The sequence below is a fragment of the Chenopodium quinoa genome, unplaced genomic scaffold, assembly GCF_001683475.1.
Source record: "Chenopodium quinoa cultivar QQ74 unplaced genomic scaffold, ASM168347v1, whole genome shotgun sequence".
In the NCBI taxonomy this organism is placed as follows: Eukaryota; Viridiplantae; Streptophyta; class Magnoliopsida; order Caryophyllales; family Amaranthaceae; genus Chenopodium; species Chenopodium quinoa.
Window position 1 is genome coordinate 327,010 of NW_018742980.1, and position 6,795 is coordinate 333,804.

General features: G+C 36.6%; 1 long non-coding RNA gene across 1 annotated transcript; it reads left to right on the forward strand.

Annotated features, from left to right (window-relative positions):
* Positions 1 to 1,129: 1,129 nt before the first annotated feature.
* On the forward strand, positions 1,130 to 2,881 carry LOC110729305. The gene is made up of 2 exons (XR_002512874.1): positions 1,130 to 2,140; positions 2,645 to 2,881. It is a non-coding gene; the product is annotated as an uncharacterized LOC110729305 (long non-coding RNA).
* The last annotated feature ends 3,914 nt before the right edge of the window (positions 2,882 to 6,795 follow it).

The following is a 6,795-nucleotide window of genomic DNA, read 5'->3' on the forward strand; positions in this document are numbered from 1 at the left end:
GCTTGAAATATTATTGTTCTTCATATTGGTAGATTACAATATTCAAATGTGTACAAGTGAGTGTTGGATAAATTTTTTCATTGGATGAATGATTATTTATTCAACTATTTTGTCAAATCTCATTATTAATTTATGTTGATTTTTTTTTTTGGTAAGTAAGATTTTATTACTAAAAGAAAGAGGGCAAGCCCTCACCACCAAACTACAACGACCAAACAACCACCAAACATACAGCCAAAACAGCAACGAAAACAAAACAGAAAACCAAAAAGCTAACAAAGCAGCAGAAAAACCAAAACAAGAAAACAAAACAAGAACTACACAGAATTCCTAAGATTGTAGAGCCATTGAACTTGAGCTCTAGTCCACTTCTTGTTTATGAGTTGCTGACTTTTTTCCATAACTTCCATACGAACCGCTTTGCAAAGCTTATCAGGATGAATAACAGCTTTTTGCCAATAAGAGTGATTCCTGGCAAGACATATATGATATAATAAGGCAGTAAGTACAGCAAGCGCCACCTTCTTCTTAATAGGGTCTTTCAAACCTCTGATCCACATCTTCCAAGCATTATCAATGTTGCAAACCCTGTAATTCAATCCAATCCAGCCACAATTACTCTTCATACAAATCTGACTGTAGTTACAATTGAAAAACAGATAGTTAAATTTATTGTGAGAATAGCCCTCAATTAACTAATTGTGAGAATAGCCCTCAATTTTGTAGCATCAAGTTGAGCCAAAAATAATTTAAAGAATGGTTCTTGAATTAATTTTGGTTTGTGCACTAACATTGAATTTATTTAAGTTGGACTTGTTTTATTTTCATATTGCTTAATATTAGTTCTAAAAATAATTTAGAATCAATTTTTATGTCACACACAAAATAGGAATAAAATTCCGAAGCACAAGCACGTAAAATGAGGCACTAAGATTCGATCACAACCCTCGGCTAGCTGGGCCAACTCATGCATGTGTGCAAGCACGCTGCTAGCACCAGCGTAACGCAAGCTTGACACTGCTGTGCTTGTGCGAGCAGCACCCACGCATGGCTGCGGGGCCTTGGTGCCTAGCAAGCCGAGCCTCGTGGCTTGGATGCTAGGCACTTGAGCGTTTGAGGGGCTATGAATTTCGCGATTTTGCGTTTTTTTTTATAATTAAAACAAGTTTAGGCCTCAGTTTTTCCTGGCATTTGCAAAATAATTAGGCAAAATTTTGGGTTAACCGGCTTAATTAATTTTAATTGGATTAATTTTAATTAAGTTGGATGCACTACTACAAAAAAGGCCAAAGAAACCTATAATAAGACACCTGTTGGTAAATACAGCAGGTCTCTTTGACATAAGAGACCTAATATTAGTGATAACAGGTCTCTAAAATGTCAAAGGGCCCACCACTTTTGTTGCGGGATATGTAGGGAGGGAATTAAGAGACCTATTGTTAAACTCAACGGGTCTCTTATGTGTGTAAGGGCCCACCATGACCCTTACCTTCAGTGGCGTCCCCCCATTTTCAAAAAAAAATAAATAAATAAAAAAACAAAAGAAAAAACAAGAGCCTAAGACAGAAAGAAAAAAACAAAAACCAAACCCTAACTTTTCAATTTTCAGTTTCTCTCTCTTCGAAGGCGGAAGGTCTCCAGGTCGCCAGTGATTCGTCGTTGCCGTTCGTCGTGCGTGGGGTTTCAGGCGAAAGCTCGGCTAGACGCTACTTCCACTGGCTGCTTCGCAAATCTCAAATCTCAAGTTGACAAGTTCGCATTTCGCAAATCTCCAGTTCGCTGTTCGCACTTCGCAAATTCAATTGGCCAATTCACCCAAATCAGTTAGTCAATGGAGGTATGTATTATGTAAATCTGAATTTCATTACTTGTTTAGTTGTTTTATAGTTTATACTTTTATTGTGAATTTGTCATTTGTGGGTATTGAATTGATTAATGATTATTGAAGTTTTGAATTTTGAACTGAGTTCGCCACTCTCGCTCGTCGGCTCCACTCCCGGCACTCCGTCCCTCCGTCCGTCGAGTCGCTGCCGTCGCTGCTTCGTGATTCACTGCTTCGTCCGTTCGTCGGCTCGTTGCTGCACTCGCTGCTCTCCATTCGACTTCGCTCACTTCGCTAAATCGCTAGGCCCAATTCACGGTATGTAAATCTGAATTTAATCTCTGAATTATTAGTTTATTACTTGTTTAACTGTTTTACAGTTATACTTTTATTCAATAATAATGGGTATTGAAGATTTGAAGTATTGAAGTATTGAAATTTTGAAATGTGTTGGTTTATTGTCTTATTGAAATCTCTGAATATTGAAATTTGTTGGTTAATTGGTTTATTACTTGTTTTTTCTTCTATTTTTGTGAATTTATTGAAATAATGAAATGTATAGTTAATTTTGTGAACTTTTGATTGCATTTTTTTCTCCTGTTTTTGTGGATTTTTTGAAATGTATAGTTGAACTAGAAATGTAATGTGGTATTGTTCATTTTGAAATCAGTGTATCGAAATGCTTTTATGCAGGAATAGGAAGAGATGATTTGTTGCTAAATTAGTTGTTAAGGTTGTGTTTATGTTGTTGCTATCTAGTTTTTGACCTGAATTAAAGCCTTGTAGTTTTTTTTTTTCATTGATCCTCTTAATGGTGTACAGGAGGATGAGCAATTCAAGAAACTCGCTAAGCTGATGAATGGAGGGCTAAAGAATTACCCATGATGTGTTGTATTCACTTTCCGCATAAAATGATGGGACTGTTGTTGGTTTTGGTAACTTGTAAATTATTTCCAAAAGTTCTTATATACTTGTAAATTATTTCTATAAGTTCTTGTATACTTGTAAACTATTTCTATAAGTTCTTATATACTTGTAAATTATTATTCTTCTTATTTACTTGTAAATGTTACTCACTACTGTAGTAAGTTACTACTAGTGATTCAATAATAATATAAGTTTATGTAAATTTATTTAATTGTTTGATTTTGTGATTTTACAATTTCTTTCCATTTTTAGTAGAATAATTACAAAATAATAAAGAGACCTGTTATCTAATGTAATAGGTCTCTTAATGGATATCAAAGAGACATGTTGTGTTAAATAACAGGTCTCTTCCCCTTCTTAAGTATGTGATGTAATTACATGCAAAGAGACCTGTTAACTTCTTAAACAGGTCTCTTATTTATTACAAAGAGACTTGTTCCATTGAACAAGTCTCTTTATCAAAGAGACCTGTGAGCTAGAGACCTCCTCTAAACAGGTCTCTTATGTCATTTACAACGGGTCTCTTTGGCCTTTTTTGTAGTAGTGATGTGGAATTTAGGGGGAGCTTTATTAATTGTTTTGAACTATTATTATTGCGTTAATTCACATAATCGGATAACAACTTTGACTAGTTTTAATTAGGCGCGTTTATTGGATTAACCACCTAAGTTAGTAACTAGTTTTGCGCTCGTTTTGGATTGTTGCTTGAATTATTTGTAAAATGCTTGGGCCATTCACATTAGTGAATGGATGAATGGAATAGACATTCTAATGCAGGTTTTACAAAATGGCAACTAGTAGGGCCCGACTAGGATAGTAAATATGGGTTGCATTCTGTTTTTTATTTTTATAAATCTAAATACGGACTGTGTGCCGTTAAGTATTTTTGTACTTAAATTATTTAGATTAGTCCTAGCTTTTCTATTAGTTGCATAATTGGTAGTGATGTCTCGAAGACGACGTTTCTAAGGACACGAAGCCAAGAAGATGCAATGAAGGCCCTTGAAGATTTGAAGATTCAAGTTTCAAGGGTTATTCTAGTTGCCAAATGCATCTTTATTTATGCTTTATATATATATATATTTACGCTTATGCTCATATATATATTTGCAATGATTATATTTACGTTTAGGATTTCGAATGTTGAATGATTAGTTTACTTCACTTAAATCAACCAACATAGAAACCCTAAGTCCCTAGAATACTGAGTTAAATTTTCCATTCCAAAATGACACTTACGGAACTAATAAGAATAGTAATGGGTTATGCTAAAGCAAGGCATTACTACTTTCCTAGGGAAGTAAGGTATGTTGGTGTGCTTGCCAAAGCAAGGCATCATATACACGTTAGTTTTGGTTAAACTCAACGATATCAGTAAGGAGTCCTTAGATGTCGTGGCAATGGAGATAAATGTCAAGAAAGCATTAGATGTGACGTTTTATCGAACCAAAAGTAGCTTAGAGCTATTAGCAATTGGATTGCTTATCTTAAAATATTAAGTGTTAAGACAAGCCAAAGCATGCTTAATCACTTTTTGATTTAAGGTCTTGGAATCCTTTTATTCTCGCCTAAAAGGGACAATTTAAATGTGTGGATAAGACACTTAATAAGATTGAAAATTTGCATGTATGCTTTAAATTTCAAACTTATTGGTTTTATGAATGATTGCAAATTCTTTTAATTGTAGAAACATGTCTGCAACTAATACCAACCACAACCAGTTTTCACTCCGTTCTATTCTATATAAAGAGAAGTTGAATGGGACAAACTTCCTTGATTGGCAAAGGAACTTGCATCTAGTTCTCATGCAAGAGCAAAAGGAATACGTCCTTGATGAGGAAAAGCCCGACGCTCCTAATGAGGAGGTCACTCAGGCTGCCCTAAACCAATGGCACGCTGCCAATCGGGATGTCAAATGCATCATGTTGGCCACAATGTCTCCGGATCTCCAAAAGACCTTCTTTGGAAAGGAGACGACTTTTGAGATCATTTCTGAACTTCAGAACATGTTCCAAGAGCAGGCCTAAACTAAGCAGCTTGAGAGCCATAGGTAGATCCTTGATAGCAAGCTCGAGAAAAGAGAGTCGGTCAGCCCACATGTGCTTAAAATGATCGGATTATTTGAGAACGTGGAAAGGCTTGATGCTGGGTATTCAACCGAGATGGAAATTGACATTATTCTCCACTCGCTGCACAAAGGCTATAATCAGTTCAAGATGAACTATAATATGCACATCATGGAGAAAACCCTCACCGAGCTTCATGGAATGTTGAAGCAAGCCGAGCAAACGCTCAAGGATAAAGGGAAGCATGATATGCTTGGTCAAGAAGGCCAAGCCATTCAAGCGCTCGGGCAAGAAGAAAGGCTTCAAGGGGAAGGGTTATAAGACCTTTCCGCCTAAGTCAAAAGCTACCAAGGGCAACAAGGAAAAGAAGGTAGCCTCTTCTCAATCCGATTCCGAATGTTTCTACTATAAGAAGAAGGGACGTTGGAAATGAGATTGCCTCAAGTTTAAGGTGGATAAGAAGAACGACACTGTTGCTTATGGATCAGGTATATATGTTATAGACCTTAACTTTACTAGCAAAGCTTCATGTGTATTAGATACCGGATATGGCTCACACCTTTGTTCCAATGCTTAGGGACTAAGGAAAAGTAGAAGGCTAGTGAAGGGAAAAGTGGAACTCCGGGTCGGCAATGGAGCAAGGACTGCGACCGTATCCGTTAGGACACTTAGTTTGTCTTTTAACTCTGGGCTTGTTTTAGAACATGAAAATTGTTATCATGTTACAAACATTACCAAAAACTTTATTTCAATTTCAGCGTTGGACGCCAAGGGTTTTGAATTTTGGATAAAAGAAAAATGTTATTCATTTTATCTTGATAATGTTTTATATGGTACGGCACATTCAGAAAATGATCTTTATGTGCTTTCATTAGACAAACAGGTTTATAATGTTAATGATACCACCAAAAGAGCTAAAACCGTTGAGTCGAATCAAACCTACTTGTGGCATTGTCGTCTTGGCCACATTAACATCAAACGCATCAAGAAACTCCTTCATGAGAGGATTCTTGATTCATTCGACTTAGAGTCGTTTAAAAACTACGAAGGATGCTTACTTGGCAAGATGATAAAGCAACCATTCTCCAAGTTGGGAGAAAGGGCTAGTGACTTATTGGGTCTTATACTTACGGATGTATGTGGACCAATGAGCACAACCGCAAGAAATGGTTATCGCTATTTTATCACATTCATGGACGACTTTAGTAGATATGGCTATGTCTACCTTATGTCGCACAAATCTGAATCTTTTGAGAAATTCAAAGAATTTTAGAGTGAAGTGGAAAATCAGCTTAGCAAGAAAATCAAAGCACTTTTCTCGGATCGAGGTGGCGAGTATTTGAGATACGAATTCGACGATCATTTGAAAGAACATGGAATTCTCTCAGAATCGACACCTCTCGGAACTCCACAATGGAATGGAATGTCCGAGAGGAGAAATCGAACTCTGTTAGACATGGTTCGATCAATGACGGGTCTTAGTAATCTTTCTATCTCTTTCTGGGGACACGTACTTCTAACTGCGACACTTACACTGAACCGCACTCCGTCAAAAGCTGTCGAAAAGACTCCATATGAATTAAGGATGAAGAAACCTCCACGGTTGTCTTTTCTTAAGAGTTGGGGTCGCGAAGCATATGTCAAAAGACTCATATCTGACAAACTTGCACCAAAATCAGACAAATGTTTCTTTGTGGGATATCCAAAAGAAACAAACGAGTATTACTTGTACAACCAATTTGAGAAAAAAGTATTTGTTACTCGAGATGGTGTCTTTTTGGAAAAGGAGCATCTTTCCAAAATAACAAGTCTGGGACATAGTTGATTTGCCCGAAGGTTACACACCTATCAGTCGCAAATGGATTTTCAAGTTGAAAACCAACAAAGATGGAAATGTACATGTATACAAAGCTAGATTGATGGAAAAAGGTTACATGCAAATTCACGACGTTGATTATGATGAAACCTTTTTCCCAGTTG